Consider the following 15,968-nt stretch of genomic DNA (forward strand, 5'->3'; position numbering starts at 1 on the left):
CTGACCAGAGGACACCCACCAGGGTCATCAACACCAACAGGACAGCAGAGTCAGCAGGCTGTCTCACAAGCCAGTCCGACCGATGGGGCGGCACCTAGACATAGCATCCGCAAACATAAGAATAAGGAACGTTAGTTACTCAACGGGAATGTCACTGGTGATTTTGTGTCGGCCTTAGATTAGGGAATACTTATGTTTGTCATAGCGACGTTTCTGTTCTTTGTTGGACAGAATAAAGTCTACTTTTCTGACTATGGCTGAGGGTGTTTCCTTTGTGCTGCATTTGTATTTTTCATAGACATCTCATAAGTGTTTGAGTGGACATTGATGTTACTGCACTAAGCTCTTAGTTGCAGCTGATAAGGTGGAAGATGTAGCACCTAAGTGCCACATGTGGAAGTTCCAGGCAATGCTGTTCCTACTGATCCATGTGTGTGGAGCTAGCTGAAGGTTCGTTGGATTAAATTGTCCCGGGTGTCCCTGCCTCCTTGGTCGGCGGGTCGGCGTGCTGCCCCTCATCAAGGCCCTGTGCTTCCTCATCCTCTGAGGCACTGCTGGACTTATCATGTGCAGCCTCATCCACTGCATCAAGGTCTTCATCATCAACTGCATCCCCCCTTTCCAGCACAAGATTGTGCAGAGCGCAGCAGCCTACCACGATCAGAGAGATGCGATCTGGGGGTACTGGAGTGCGCCCCCTGAGCAGTCCAGGCAATGGAAGCACATCTTGAGAAGACTAATGGTTCTCTCCACCACAGCCCCTGTGGAGGTGTGGCTCCTATTGTACCGCTGCTCAGCTTCTGTTCTTGGATGGCGGAGAGGCGTCATGAGCCACCTTCTGAGGGGATAGCCCTTGTCACCCACCAGGCATCCATCCAGCTGAGCCGGAGCACTGAAGAGCCCCAGCACCTGGGAGTGTTTGAGGATGTAGGCGTCGTGGGAGCTGCCTGGGTACCTTGCACAGACTTGTAGAATCAGCATCTTGTGGTCACACACTATCTGCATGTTCATGGAGTGGAAGCCCTTCCTGTTGACGAAAGCACCTGGCTCACCTGCTGGCGCCTTGATGGCCACGTGTGTACAGTCTATTGCACCCTGGACACGGGGGAAGCCAGCAATGGCCACGAAGCCTCTGGCTCGCTGTGCCTGACTTGCCTGATCCCAGCGAAAGTGGATGAAGGTCAATGCCCATCTGAACAGAGCGTCTGTAACCTGCTTGACACAAGTGTGGAGAGCTGATTGGGACACACTGCAAAGATCACCTACTGAGCCCTGGAAGGAGCCTGGGGCATAGAGGTTGAGGGCAACTGTGAGCTTCAGAGCTGCTGGCATGGGGTGTCCACCCATACAGTTTGTGAAGATCTCAGGGCCAATCATCTGACAGATATAGTTGACTGTGCCCCTTGAGAGTCGGAGCCTCCTTCAGCACTGCACCTCTGTCATATTGAGGTAGCTGCTTCGCCGCCTGTTTACCCTGGCAGCAGGATTATGGCATCTTCTGCGGCCCCTTCCGCCTTGGATAACCTCTTGGCCCTGCGCCCTTTGTGCCTGCACCTGGCCTCCCAAAGGTGGCTCCCCTGGTGGCTGATTATCCACTCCTGGCCTCCTCCTTATTCTATCCATCCCTTCCTCCTCAGAGGAGCTGCCTCTAGTGGAGATGTCAGAACCCATACCCCCAGGCTAAATGGAGGCCTCCAGGAAGCTGCAGGCCTGAGAAAGATAACTGTCTGCAGACTGGTTTCAAAGTACACAAAAAGCTCTTGGAAATCGACGTGAACTGCTCACAATCACACAGGCAACTTTAAAACACTTTCTGCAATTAAAACTTTGTGGAAAACATGAACAACCCCTCTGAGTCCACATATCTGCCAGTGCATGAGTTTTAATAAATAATCTCCTACCCGCCTGCCCGTTGGGCCCGTGTGCCGATCCGAAGTTCGCACGAGCCCTTCAAAATCCTGGACAATTGGCAAGTTAAGGGCCTTAACGAGGCCTTTCATTAATGGCGGGCGAGCGTCCCGCTGCATAGCGCGCCCGCTAACTGAAATATTGTGATGCCGTGTGCTGACGTCGGGACGCTCGTGCGACGTTTTAAGCGCTGATGTGCAGGCTACACCACCCGCACATCAGCCAGAAAATTCTGCCCATAGTTTGGGAACCCCTGCCATAAATAAATATAAGATATATAAAGATTGGCTCCAGGTCTATCCTTCAGCAACTGGCTTTTTGGAATAGAACAACAGCAGTTTTTGTGGTGGGTTGGCATCTGAATTTGCAAGTTTAACAATGTAACCCACCCCACAACCCTCCCTCACCTGTCACAGTGGTGTTAAAGCTCACCCCCCGCGACATTTATTTATTCATTCATGAGATGTGGACATTCCTGGCAAGGCAAGCATTTATTGCCCATCCCTAGTTGCCCTGGAGAAGGTGGTGGTGAGCCACCTTCTTGAAATATTGCAGCCCGTGTGCTGGAAGTACAACCATAGTGTTTTTAGGGAGGAAGTTCCAGGATTTTGACCCAGCGACAGTGAAGGGACAGTGATATAGGTCCAAGGCAGAATAGTATGTGACGTTGTGAGGGAAGCTTCAGCTGGTGGTGTTCCCAATTGTCTACTGCCCTTCTTCTTCTAATTGTAGAGGCTGTGGATTTAGAAAGTGCTGTTGAAGGAGTCTAGGAAAGTTGCTGCAGTGCATCTTATAGATGGTGCTTATTGTAGCCATAGTGTGTCAGTGTTGATAGAGTGAATGTTTAAGGTGGTGAATGGGGAGTAAATCAAGCAGGTTGCTTTGTCTTGAGATGGTGTCAAGCTTCTTGAGTGAGGCTTTGGGTGAAACAGGAGGCAAGTTACTTGCTGCAGAATCCCCAAGAAGAATTTCCAACCTCCTATGTGTTCTTAAGCCACAGTATGTATATGATTGGCCAGGTGCAGGTTCTGGTCAATGATCATCCCCAGGGTGTCAATGGTGGGGAATTCAATGACAGTAATGCTACTGAACTGAAACGGGGGATAGTTAGATTCTCTCTTGTTTTAGATGGTCATTACCTGACACAAATGTTGCTTGTCATTTATCAGCCCAAGCCTGAATGCTGTCCAAATCTTGCTGCATGAAGGCACAGATTGTTTCATTATCTGAGGAGTTGTGATTTTACTTAACACTATTCAATCATCATTGAGCATCCCCACTTCTGACTTTATAATGTTGGGAGCTCATTGATGAAGCAGTTGAAGCTGGCTGGGACTATGGCAAAAGGGGCTAAGGTGATTGCCCTCCAACAAACACAGCCATCATCCTTTGTGCTAGGTATGACTCCAAACAATGGAGAGTTGTCCCCCTGATTCCCATTGACTTCAATTTTGCAAGAGCTCCTTGATGTCAGTCAAATGTTCCCTTTCTCTCAAGTGGTCACTCATGCGAGAAAAGATAAATACTGGATTCTGGAAATCAAAAATAAAAGTATTTGTTATTTCAGTTCTGATGAAAGGTTATTGACTTTGTTTTTTGTTCCATGGGTTCAGCCAGTCCTACTGAGTATTTCCAGAATTTTGTTTTTAATTTCTGGAATTCAGCTTTTTTATCTATACATGGAGGTTGTAGTGAAATCTGCAGCTGTGTGGCCCTGGCTGAACCCAAAAACTGAATATCGGTTATTAGGGGCAGGATCTTCCCCCCGTCAGCGGGAGGTTGTGCGGGAGCGGGCAGGTTCTCGATTGGCGCCCCCATTTGGGGGCGCAACGCCATTTTACGTGGGCAGGCCAATTAAGGCCCGCCCAGCGTGACGTGCGCCAGGAAGCACTATGCAGTTCCTGTGGGCGGGGGGGAGGTGATACCCTGAGCTGGGGGTGCGCTGTTTCGCACATACAGGTGAAAGAGTGCACTCATCTCCCTGAGGCAAAGTGCTGCCTCAGGGAGGTCTGCTCAGGTTTCAAACATTGAATAAAGATGAGAAAAATTATTGACATGTCCCCTCATGTAACACTGTCACATGAGCTGGGACATGTCCATTACTTTTATTTAAAAATTTCTGGAACATTTAAAATCCTTCAGGAAACCTCATCCTGCCCGTCAATGAGGTTTCATGTTTTTTCTGAAGGCTGCCTGGGCTCTTGGCCTGCCTGCCAACGTTAAGGTTGGACAGGTAAGCCCATTAAGTGTTTTAATTACTTTTTTAAAGGCTTTAAGTAGCCATTGACAGACAGTGGGTGCACAGCCAATCTGAAAATCTAAATGACGCAGGGTGATGTTGGGACGCATGCCTGATGTCACCCTGCATCACTTTACGCATCGGCGAACGGGCTCCTCCCCCACTTGCCGACCTAAAAATTCTCCCCTAGGTTATTGGTCAGTATATGCCACTTGATGACAGTGTTGACAACACCATCCATCACTTTGCTGATTGAGGGTAAACTGATGGGTCAGCTACTGGCCAGATTGGATTTGTCCTGCTTTTTGTGGACACAGCAAACCTGGGAGATGTCCTCTATGTTAGATAAATGCCAATGTCGTTACTGTACTGGGGCAACTAGGAGCAGAAGTCTTAAGTGCTTCAGCTGGGTTGTTGTCAGGGCCCAAATTCTTTGCTGTATCCAATGCCTCAGCTATTGTAAGCAAAAGAATTATGTTATTCCCCACTTGTAGTCTTGTAGCAACAGCGAGGGCACTGGCAGATTGGCAATGGTAGAGCACAAATGTTGTCATCCCGGGAGAGGATAACAGGCTCTGAGCAGTCAATGACACTCACTCAGGGAGGCACCTCCAAAATCCAAGTAATCTGCTGGAGCAGATTTCTGGACTGCTGTGGGAGCCTGCATGTCTCTTTGAGTACTGCTATCTGGAGCCATGATGCCAGCAGTTTGATCCTGCTTTGCAGCAAACTGTGTTTCAGGATTTCAGTCTAAGCTTCTGATGTAACATCTGACATTGGGGGCTTCTGCCTGGGCTGTGATGGAAGCTGAGACATTGGCTATCAGCTCTACAGTACTGTCATAGAGCTGATTGCCATTTCCATGACAGAAATCTTGGGCTCAAAATCTGCAAAAAGCCCTGTGTCAAGATGGTGCTGGACTTCTCCATGTCCCTCAAAAGTGATAGCAGACTTTCTGGCAGGCTTGCCAATGCACCAAGCATTTCTCTGTGCATTCCTATCAGCCTTTGTCTACAAGCTACCCTACCAAAGTCCTCATCTGAGTCCTCTACAGCTGAACTTGTGTGCCACCTCACCCACCAGAGAACTGGCATTCATGTGGTTCTGTCCGGCTATCCTTACTACACACCACTCATGTCGGATGACCAACCACTCAGAGATTCCACCTCTATAATAACCTCTAAAGTGTACACATTGTCAGTATCTGTGCTAGTGACTGCAAGTGTGAGATTAGCTGATAGTGTACCTTCTTCATTTTGTTCCTCTTGGATTTCAGCATCACCCTATTGCCTGGCCAGGCAGCAGTACTTGCAGTTCTTGAATATCTGAAAGCACATAGTAGAGTTGGAGTGAAGGTTACACCATCTTCAGCGTGTGAATCAGAAGATAATGCGGGTTAAGTGGGAAGTGGGATATGAGAAAGTGGATTAGGTAGCAAAGTACCATCACCCTTGATGGTGTTGGGATTTGGATTCTAATATAAACCTCAGAGTAAGAAAGTTTTTGTCGGCGAATAGCCTTATTAGTAAAATGGACAATCACTAATTTAGAATTCAAACTAATAAGGTTCATTCAACATTGAAAATTAATACTTAACATTCCACTGGCTGAGATGTGGCACAAAAGGCTACCTTTCCAGTGAATCCCAGGACTTCTGGGGTCTCTTCTTCTTGGTTCCTTGAACCTGGTGTCTTGACTTACAACATTCTTCAAGATTTTAACTCAGTCAACTTAACTCTAACATTCACACATACCCGTTTGCAGCTTTAAGGTTTCAACTTTCATTTCCTAATCTACCTTAACTCCTGTAGCTGCATGTTTCACAGTTACTTGCTGAGTGCCTCCCTCTCATACTATATACATATATATATATATATATATACACACACATATCATTGATGCTGCTGAGAGTTCTCGCTCTCTCTGGCTCGCTCTGAAGCTGAAAGCAGCTTCCTCATGAAGACTGTTTAATTTTACTTAAGGGAATTACTTTAGTCCTAATACTAGATTCTAATGTTGATCTGGATTCTTACAGCAATCCCCAACCTGTGACAATAAATTTACTTACTTCTGGATTCTTACATCAATTCCCAATCTATATCAATTACCTGTTGTTAAGGAGTTGATTTTCCAGGCAACTTTTCTTGGTGGAAACATTGAACTTTATTTACAAGACAGCGGCAGCAACTGCATTTATGCATCAAAATATAAAACTAAAGAACTCCCCTCCGAGAGGTTCCCCATGCTGCTAACTCATTGGTTTACACAGATCATGTGATCTTGCAACACAGGTTATTCTTAAAGCCACAGTCCTATGTTTATCAAAACTATAATTACTACATTCCCCCCCCCTTTAACTTTTCTGTACATTTTGTATTTACAAGAGTATTTGTCTCATGACATTACAATATTTACACAAGTCATGAAATTACAAGTTCAATCTTTCAGGTGGTTTCCACTCCGACAGAGACATTGGGCATGTCTGTCCTTGGTTGAGCTACTTCAACAGGAACCAAAGGTTCAACAATGGTTACGGGTGGAACATCATTTTGTTGGGGTATCTCCCTTCTTTTTAAATAATGCACATGCTTACGGGCGATCCAACCCTCCACTCCAAAGTGGTATGACAATGGTCCAGTCACAGAGCCTACTCTACCAGGCAACCACTTCAGTCCTCCACTGAAATTCTTTACATATGCTGTTTCTCTAACAGTAAATTGTCACTCACAACTATGCAAATCATGTGTCACTTTTTGGTTCCTTTGACTTTTCTCCACCTTCCCCTCCAAATTGGGAAGCATCAGGTTTAGTCTTGTTCAAAGATGGTGCCTCATCAGTAACTCTGCAGGTGTTGTACCTGTAGTAATATGGGGGGTTATTCTGTAGTGAAATAGGAAACAAGCAAGTTTAGTTTCCAACGATTCACTTGTTAACTATTTCATTCCCACCTTTTATTGTCTTTTCAGAACCTTCTTCCTTTTTGTCTTCTTTCTACCACAGAATTTGGTCTCGGCCTTCTTTTTGACTTCACTGTCGGCCAGGCTTCTCAGATGAAATCTCAACTTGTCTTAGTTCAAAAGTTGAGCTACCCATGATTTCATTATCTACTCACATCTTAGAAAGTTATGTAAGTTTTGCTTTTAAAGCCTCTTTATCTTCACTTAGCTGATTCTTCAGCTCTTCTGTCTCTTTCTTGAATCTGTTGGCTTCTTTCTGGAAACTTGAACATTGCTGAGTCTTCTCTGCCAACTAGTTCTTCAGTTTGTTCAAAGTGATGTTAAATTCTTCCTGTTTCTCTTTGTAATTTTCCAGAGGCACAAACTTTGACCTGAGCGATCCTTGTAATGAGTGGAGGTCTTTCAACAGGTTTTCCATTTCTTTGTGAAGCTCACTCACTTAATCTTGAATTCTGTCATTCAGCAGAGTCTCCTTGGGTTTCTTCTGGTGTTCTTCCATGTCATTGTTTATGAATCTTCATTTCTGTGGGTTGCTGAATGGCTATACACTCCTTTATCAGCCTGTTGAGGTCCTTGAACTCTCCAGACTCTTTCTGAAGTACTTTGCCTTGTTCCTTTTTAATTCAGGAACTCTTCCTGCTTCCTTTTGAAATCTCACTGGCCAATCAAGGTTAATGTCCCTCAACTAATTTTGACCTAGAAGGCTTGTTCCTCTACCTTCTACCACCATCACTGGTAGTTGAGCTGTTTGGTGTCTATAATGAACAGTTAGTCTGGTGATACCTTTTACCTGGATTTCTTTGCCTGTGTACATTTTTAACTTGGCAGATGTTTGTTCCAAATTTAATTGTTGAGCACCTTTATTTAAATACCTGAAAGTGTGTACTCCTATTATAGTGATAGAAGCACCTGTGTCTACTTTTATTTCTAAGCTTTTACCACTCACTTGCAATGTGACAGTAATTGGCTTTGTCTTCCCAACTTTCATGTTGAATAAGGAATAAATGTCAGAATTGGTTGTTTCTGCCTCTTCCACACCATATACTTCATTGGACTTTGTTTGTTGTCTGGAAGCCTGTTTTAATCTCGCTTTGCAACATTTTAATATGTGCCCTCTTTTGTGACAAAAGTAACACTCCACCTTTTTAAATTGCCAATTGTTAGGAGTATGATTGCTCCCACATCGATAAAAATTAGTTTTCAAATTTGCTGTTAGGCTGTTCCCTCTATTTTTTCGATTATTGAGGGCTGTTTCCCGCTTCGCGGTGGAGTCCCAGCTTTTAGCATAATTTTTGGCTGACCATTCCCGCCCAACTAAGGAAATGGCACCATTTTGCGCACCTTGAATCGCTTGTGAATCCCTTACAGTGTTTTCCATTGCAAGTGCTATTTCTAACACTTTCTTAAAATCAAGATCCACTTCAGCCAGCAATCTTTACTGAATAGTTTCCTCTTGCAAGAAACATACCAAACAATCCCTGAGCATTTCATTCAGGGTTTCACTGAAATCACAATATTCTGTTAGTTGTTTTATTTTTGCCATGTTGGTAGCAATGATCTCTCCCAGGGCTCTATTCCATGAATTGAACTTGAACCTTTGAATTGTGACTGAGGACTTGGTTGGAAATGTCCCTTAATGAAGTCTACTAATTCACTGAAGGTCTTCAAATCAGGGGCACTGGGGGCCATCAAGCTTCAAATTATTTATAGGTCTTGATTCCACTAATACTCAGGAGAATCACTCTCCTCTTTTCCTCCCCCATGATTTCATTGGCTTGAAAGTAGAATGCAAGACGTTCTACATATTGAGACCAGTCACCTGTGGCTGGTTCAAAGGGATCTTATCTGCCAAACTGCGACATCTCAGATGAGTAAATCTCCCTTTCTTTTTGATTATCTTAGATACTCACAATCACTGGGCGAGGGATTGATGAACTGATCCCATCTTTGTCGCCAGTTTGTTGTAGAGTTGATTTTCCAGGCAACTTTCCTTGGTGGAAACATTGAACTTTATTTACAAGACAGCAGCAGCAACAACATGTAAAGAAGAAGAACTACTAAAGAAGAACTCCCCGCCTCGAGGTTCCTGGCGCTGTTAACCCATTAGTTTACATAGATCTTGTGATCTTGTAATACAGGATTATTCTTAAAGCTACAGTCCTACATTTATTAAAACTATAATTACTACACCTGTCAACTGGCAATATCTTATGCAGGTGCCAACTTCATAGGAAGTTCCCTATTATGAACTTCTAACTTTCTTTCCCAGCAAGAATCCCCTTGGCAAATGTCCTAGAATGAATGCTATCCCCTAGCAAGTGTAACTGCACTAGTGATGCTCCCCTATTTTTATACCCTTTTTTCAGGAAGCCTTTGCAACATTCAACCCAAGTTTTGCACCTGTGTCAACGCAACAATAATTTCTACTTAAATGTTTACAATTCTTGACCAATGGGAACAATTCTTCTGGCAACCCTACAACAACTTAACCTTAGCTTGGACCATATATTTACAATTCTTGACCAATGGGAAGAGTGCTTCTGACGTCCCTACAAAAACTAACCTTAACTTGTAACCTTTGTTTACAGTTCCAGCCAATTAGCATCCCACTTTTGGCTTCTGTTTACTACTAATGCTAGGCTCACTGGAGTCCAAATGTGCCCAGCTATAACCCCACAGAGCTGTCTGATTACTTACTCATTCTCCATTAATACCAGAGTAGCCCCTTTATTACAGCTGTAAGCAAGTTAATTCATTCGGCAGAGGAAAGCTATGTTTTTATGCCCTCATTCCATCTGACATCATTGTGAAAAACGATTGGTACAATGCTGCTGCAGCAGTTGTGGGACTTCTGTTGATATCTCACTGAAACTGTTGATGGTCAATACAGGAAAAAGATGAAGGAAGCTAGATATTGGATGTCCACAGAACTATGAGACCTTTTTCCAGTTTGCCCTGACCCTCAACCCTCTCTCATAGTAACTGCTGGATCCCAGCACTCCATCCTCTTACTGCCTGGCCCCTAACTGCGTCCCAAAAGACAACAAAAGAAGCAAATGTGATGCGAGAAAAAAACATTTTCACTCAGCGAGTGGTTCAAGTCTGGAATGCACTGCCTGGAAGTGCAGTGGAGGCAGGTTCAATCGAGGCATTCAAGAGGGCCTGTTCAACGATGTTCAAGTGTATGAAGAAAAGGCAGTAGAATGGCACTAAATTATAATGCTCATTTAGAGAGCCGGTGTAGACATGATGGGTGGAACAGCCTCCTTCTGCACATAACAATTCTGAGATTCTGTGAAATGCTGTGATATAATTGAGGTATATTTCCATTTTGACTACCTGGTTGGACCAAAGGAATGAAAAAGGAGAGAGTCCCATTTGAAAATTCACTTAACACCTTGTCAGCCCCAGTGTTAGGAATATTAATCTTCACGTATAAATGTATAAAACTAACAATGCATCCGTACATTTTATAATTCTATCACACCATTAAAAATATTATTTCCAGCATTAAATCATGTATTATTTATCTATTTGTTGTATGACAATTAAAGAATATGCTATAGAACACCATGCAAGTACAGTTTCTATCCTACCATAGAAAGATAAAAATAGTTAGACAATACCAGACAACCACAGAGACAGTTACAAGGAACATAGCAAATGTTTATTTGTCTGTAATAGCTCCACAACAATCAACTCATATTATTAACACACACTCATTTCACTAGGGCTCATTTTCTCAGTTTATGTTACTGATAGGGAGTTTTGTCCAACAGCTACACACATCAGGAAATCAGGGAAACATGGCCCAAAAACATCTTCCCATTAAAATTAGAGGCTTCTGAAACCATCACGTAGTTTCTGAAAAATTGTCCTTTTTAATTCACTAATAGCATTGTTAGAAGTTACTGCTGGTCGGGGCAACTTGACCAAACAGTAGTTCACGCATTGTTTTAGTGGGTTTTGTTCGGTTGCACAAAGTCAAAAGAAGTTTAATATTTGCATTAAATTAGAAAAGGCTTCCCTGCTACCTGCATTTCAAACTGGTCTCTTGTGCATTAAAAGTAGTGAAAACCTTAGTGCTGCACTTTGAGGTGTGATGGGAACAAGTTACTACTTAACAAACAACTGTCTCGATAATTCACTGAACATGACGGCATAAACTGAATAGGACAGTGTTAAAACTGACATTTTAGCAGCTTTATTGTGGAAATGCTATTGATTCGATAACTTGGATCCTGTTTGGCACATACAAACTCCTAGTTGCTTTGCTCAGTGATTTCAGGAGGTGTGACCTCCTCTGGGCACTTGAGTATAAATTGTCAAACTGGGGTTATCAGTAGTGACTGGTCGGCAATGACACTGCTGTCCACAACTTCCAGGAAGCACAAGGAGCCTTGGTGTTTGCTGAGGACATTTGCAATGTTTAGATTAATGACCAGGTTGGCTCTCTGTAGCTTATTGAGCAGTGTTGGTGAGTTTCACATTCTTCTTGTAAAATTGCTTCATCACTTGCTTTACATGATTGCATAACTCAGCCAAAACGATTTAATTAATAATAGTAATGTTTCTGAATTAAAAGATCTGGGATGAAGTACCACTTTAGCATTTGGGCAGTGCTGTACTGCTAATGGTGCCATTGTTTGAATGTTCAACAGAGGTGCCATTTGTTGAATTACATGGGCATTTACGCAGGAATTTTCCTTGCCCCAAAACCCAACTCTGACCCACTGCCGGTGGTAAGGAGAATTCAGCATTTAGCATCCAATTGAAGAGCAGGGAGTTTGCCTGGTGACCTGGCAAATGTTCTAACCCAAAGGTCAATTAACTGGTTATCCATCTCATTGCTGCTTGTAATTCAAAGCAATTAAATGTAAATGAAATGCATCTGGAAGGTTCTGAAAGCTGTGATAGGATGCTACATGAGTACAAGTTTGTTTCTTTTTAAAGGATCCCACCACCTGCCTGCTTTTTGGTATTGTGGTTGGCTCCTGATTTCCCTACTGCCGATCCATTTCCTTTACTCCAATTCTCACTTTCCCATTCTGACTGATCTTCCTGGTTCAGTATCTTCAGGTTCAGTGTTAGCAATTTTTCTGATCTTGATTAATTTTATTTTCTTTGGTGTTCTACTCCATTTCTCTTCCTAATTTTGACTTTTCATGTTACTTCTAACTATCTCTTTCTCTGCTCTCTAGTCTGTAATATACCCTCATTTTCTATTCCCTTTGATCCAGCTCTATCATCATTCTATAAAAGCTGCTATTACACTGAGAGCTACTTAATGGCCTATTTTTTGAAATTATCGCCTGTTTAATTACTTGGCAGTAAATTCAATAAATTAGTATCGATCGCTATTTATTTCTGTATGGTGTATTTTTCTTAGTACAAACTTGTGAAATCATTGTTTACAAATGAAAGTGGAAGTGCGTATGTATGTGTGGAGGTTATGGAACAATTGCTAGAAATAATTGTAGGAAAGGAACTCGTTCAGAAAAAATGAGCAGAATTTAAGGTATATAAGTCACTAGCATGAATGCTGAGAGGAGCTAGCAAAAACGCTGGTCATAATATAACTATCTTCCTTAACTGTGCCATGGAACCGGAGAATATTCAACGTAATACTTTTTAGAATTCATAATTGGAGAAAATCAGTGCTCATTAACTTTTTTTTACTCATGTATGGATTTGTTAAAGGCAGGTGATTGTTGACAAATTTAAGAAGCATTTTTTGAGGCAGTGACTGAGTCAATAAAGAGAAAGAATTAATGTTAAGTACATTGATTTCAAGATGGTATGAAATAAACTGTTTAAAAAATGTAGGCATTTGTTCTAAGATGAACCGTAGTAGCATGGATAAAATGTTGGCTGATGGATAGGAAACAGTGGGTAATTGCATGGAGCTCGGAATAAAGAATGTTTGTAAAATGGTATGGTCTATGGGTCGATGCTGGGTCCACTTTTATTCCCAATATGTACAGATAAGTGAGACATTGGCATAAGGAGCACAAATTTGAAATTTGCTGGCAACACAAAGTAGGGAATTTAGAAAATGGTGGGGAGGACTGTAAAATTCTAAAGGAGGAATTACTCAGGTTAGCAAAATTGTCAGACAGGTGCAATTTATGTGATGCAATGGTTTCCTATCCTTAATGGAAAGGTGTTGGAGTGTGGATAAACAGTGAAACCTGGGGGGTGGAATATATAATCCCTTGAAGGGAGTTCAATAAAGCTTTCATAAAAAAGGCCTACAGAATTTTGGGTTTTATAAATTGGAAGCATAGAGTACAAAAGGTAAAGAACTAATGATGCATGAGGTTTTGGTTTGGCTACAGTTCAACCATAGCTTGGGTGTCCTACTGTGGAAAGGGTTAGGACCATAGAAAACATCCACCATAGATTGATGAGGATAATGCCAGAGATAGGAAATTATAACTATGAGGCCAGGTTTGAGATACTGGGGTTCTTTCAAGTGGAGGTTTTTGAAATTATGAAGGAGCTTTCCTCTATTTGGGTATGTGAGTGATGAGCAGATCACCAATTTAAAACTGTCATGAAGAGAGTTTAAGAGACACCTTTTACATAGAGTTTTTGAGCTATGGAATTGGTTAAATGAGATTACTGTTCACATAGTGGATTGAATGGCCCCATCTGCGCTGTAACTTTGAAGGTTATATGGTCTTAGCTACTAGTCTTTACAGGTTACGAAAGAATATATTGGAGCATTGTCAAAACCTTATCAAAAATCATATGTCAAAAGTCAAATCCATTAAAATATACCTTAAATCAAGTTGAGCACCTGCCCCAGCCCCTGCCTCTTGCCGGTCCCTTGATGCTCTTAGCTGAGGGTCTGGGAATCCAAAGCATAAAGAATTTTTTCAGGGGTGGCGAGCAGGGTGGCTGGGCGGGGGTTTGGGCGGGGGTTTGGGCCGGGGGAGGGGGGTGGGGTGCTGCTGGTGCTAATGGTGGTGGGTAATGCCATTGGACTAATAATCCAGAGGCCCAGGTTAATACTCTGAGACAGCAGCTGGTGAAATTTAAATTCAATTAATAAATCTGGAATTAAAATCTCGTCTAATGGTGGCAATGAAACCATTGTCGTTTGTCATAAAAACCCATCTGGTTCACCAATGTCCTTTTAGGGAAGGAAATCTGCCACCCTTACCCTGTCTGGCCTACAGGTGAGTCCAGACCCACAGTAATGTGGTTCCTCTTATCTGCCCTCCAAAATGGTCTAGCAAGCTACTCAGTTGTATCAAACTGCTACAAAGTCCAAAAGGAAACATAGAAACATAGAAACTAGGAGCAGAAGTAGGCCATTCAGCCCATTGAGCCTGCTCCGCCATTCATTATGATCATGGCTGATCATCCATCTCAATAGCCTGCTCCCACTTTCTCCCCATATCCTTTGATCCCTTTCGCCCCAAGAACTATATCTAACTCCTTCTTGAAAGCATACAATGTTTTGACCTTAACTGCTTTCTGTGGTAGCGAATTCCACAGGCTCACCACTCTCGGTGAAGAAATTTCTCCTCATTTTAGTCTTAAGTTGGAGACTTGGGCGAAGAAATGGCAGATGGAGTTTAATCTGGACAAATGCGAGGTAATGCATTTTGGAAGATCTAATACAGGCAGGAATTACACAGTAAATGGCAGAACCCTTAAGTGCATCGACAGGCAGAGGGATCTGGGTGTACAGGTCCACAGGTCACTGAAAATGGCAAGGCAGGTAGATAAAGTAGTCAGGAAGGCATATGGCATGCTTGGCTTCATTGGAAGGGGTGTTGAGTATAAAAGCTGGGAAGTCATGCTGCAGCTGTATAGAACCTTGGTTAGGCCACACTTGGAATATTGCGTGCAATTCTGGTCACCACATTACCAGAAGGATATGGAGGCATTGGAGAGGGTGCAGAGGAGATTTACCAGGATACTGCCTGGTCTGGAGGTTATTAGCTATGAGGAGAGGTTGGAGAAACTCGGATTGTTCTTACTAGACCGATGGAGATTGAGGGGCGACTTGATAGAAGTTTACAAAATTATGAGTGGCATGGACAGAGTAGATAGTCAGAAGCTTTTTCCCAGGGTGGAAGAGTCAATTACTAGGGGACATAGATTTAAGGTGAGAGAAGAAAACTTTAGAGGAGATGTGCGGGGCAAGTTTTTTACGCAGAGGGTAGTGAGTGTCTGGAATTTGCTGCCAGAGGAGGTGGTGGAAGCAGTACAATAGTGGTGGTTAAGAGGCAGCTTGACAAATACATGAATAGGATGGGAATAGAGGGATATGGACCCCGGAAGTGCAAAATGTTTTAATTTGACAGGCAATAAGATCGGCGCAGGCTTGGAGGGCTGAAGGGCCTGTTCCTGTGCTGTACTTCTCTTTCTTTCTTTCCTTCTTTCTTTCTTTCTTTCTTTCGTTCTAAATTATCTACCTCATATCTTCAGACTGTGACTCCTGATTCTGGATTCCCCCACCATCGGGAACATCCTTCCTGCATCTACCCTGTCTAGTCCTGTTAGAATTTTATAGGTTTCTATGAGATCCCCAGATGGATCATCTGGCATCAACCTAGGCACTGAAAATGTCTATGGCACATTCAATTGCTGCGTCAAAGCACTGGAACTCCCTCCCTAGCAGCACTGTGGGTGTACCTACACCACATGGACCGCAGGGGTTCAGGAAGGCAGCTCACCACCACCTTCTCAAGGGCAATTAGGGATGGGCAATAAATGCTGACCCAGCCAGCGACACTTAAATTCCATGAATGAATAAAAAAAAGTATGGGCATGCTTTCTGTTCACAAAATTCACTTCCTGTTGTCAAGATTCCAAGTCATGTTTTTATGTTAGTATTTAATATTGAA

The sequence above is a fragment of the Carcharodon carcharias genome, chromosome 10 (assembly GCF_017639515.1).
Source record: "Carcharodon carcharias isolate sCarCar2 chromosome 10, sCarCar2.pri, whole genome shotgun sequence".
NCBI classification, from domain to species: Eukaryota; Metazoa; Chordata; class Chondrichthyes; order Lamniformes; family Lamnidae; genus Carcharodon; species Carcharodon carcharias.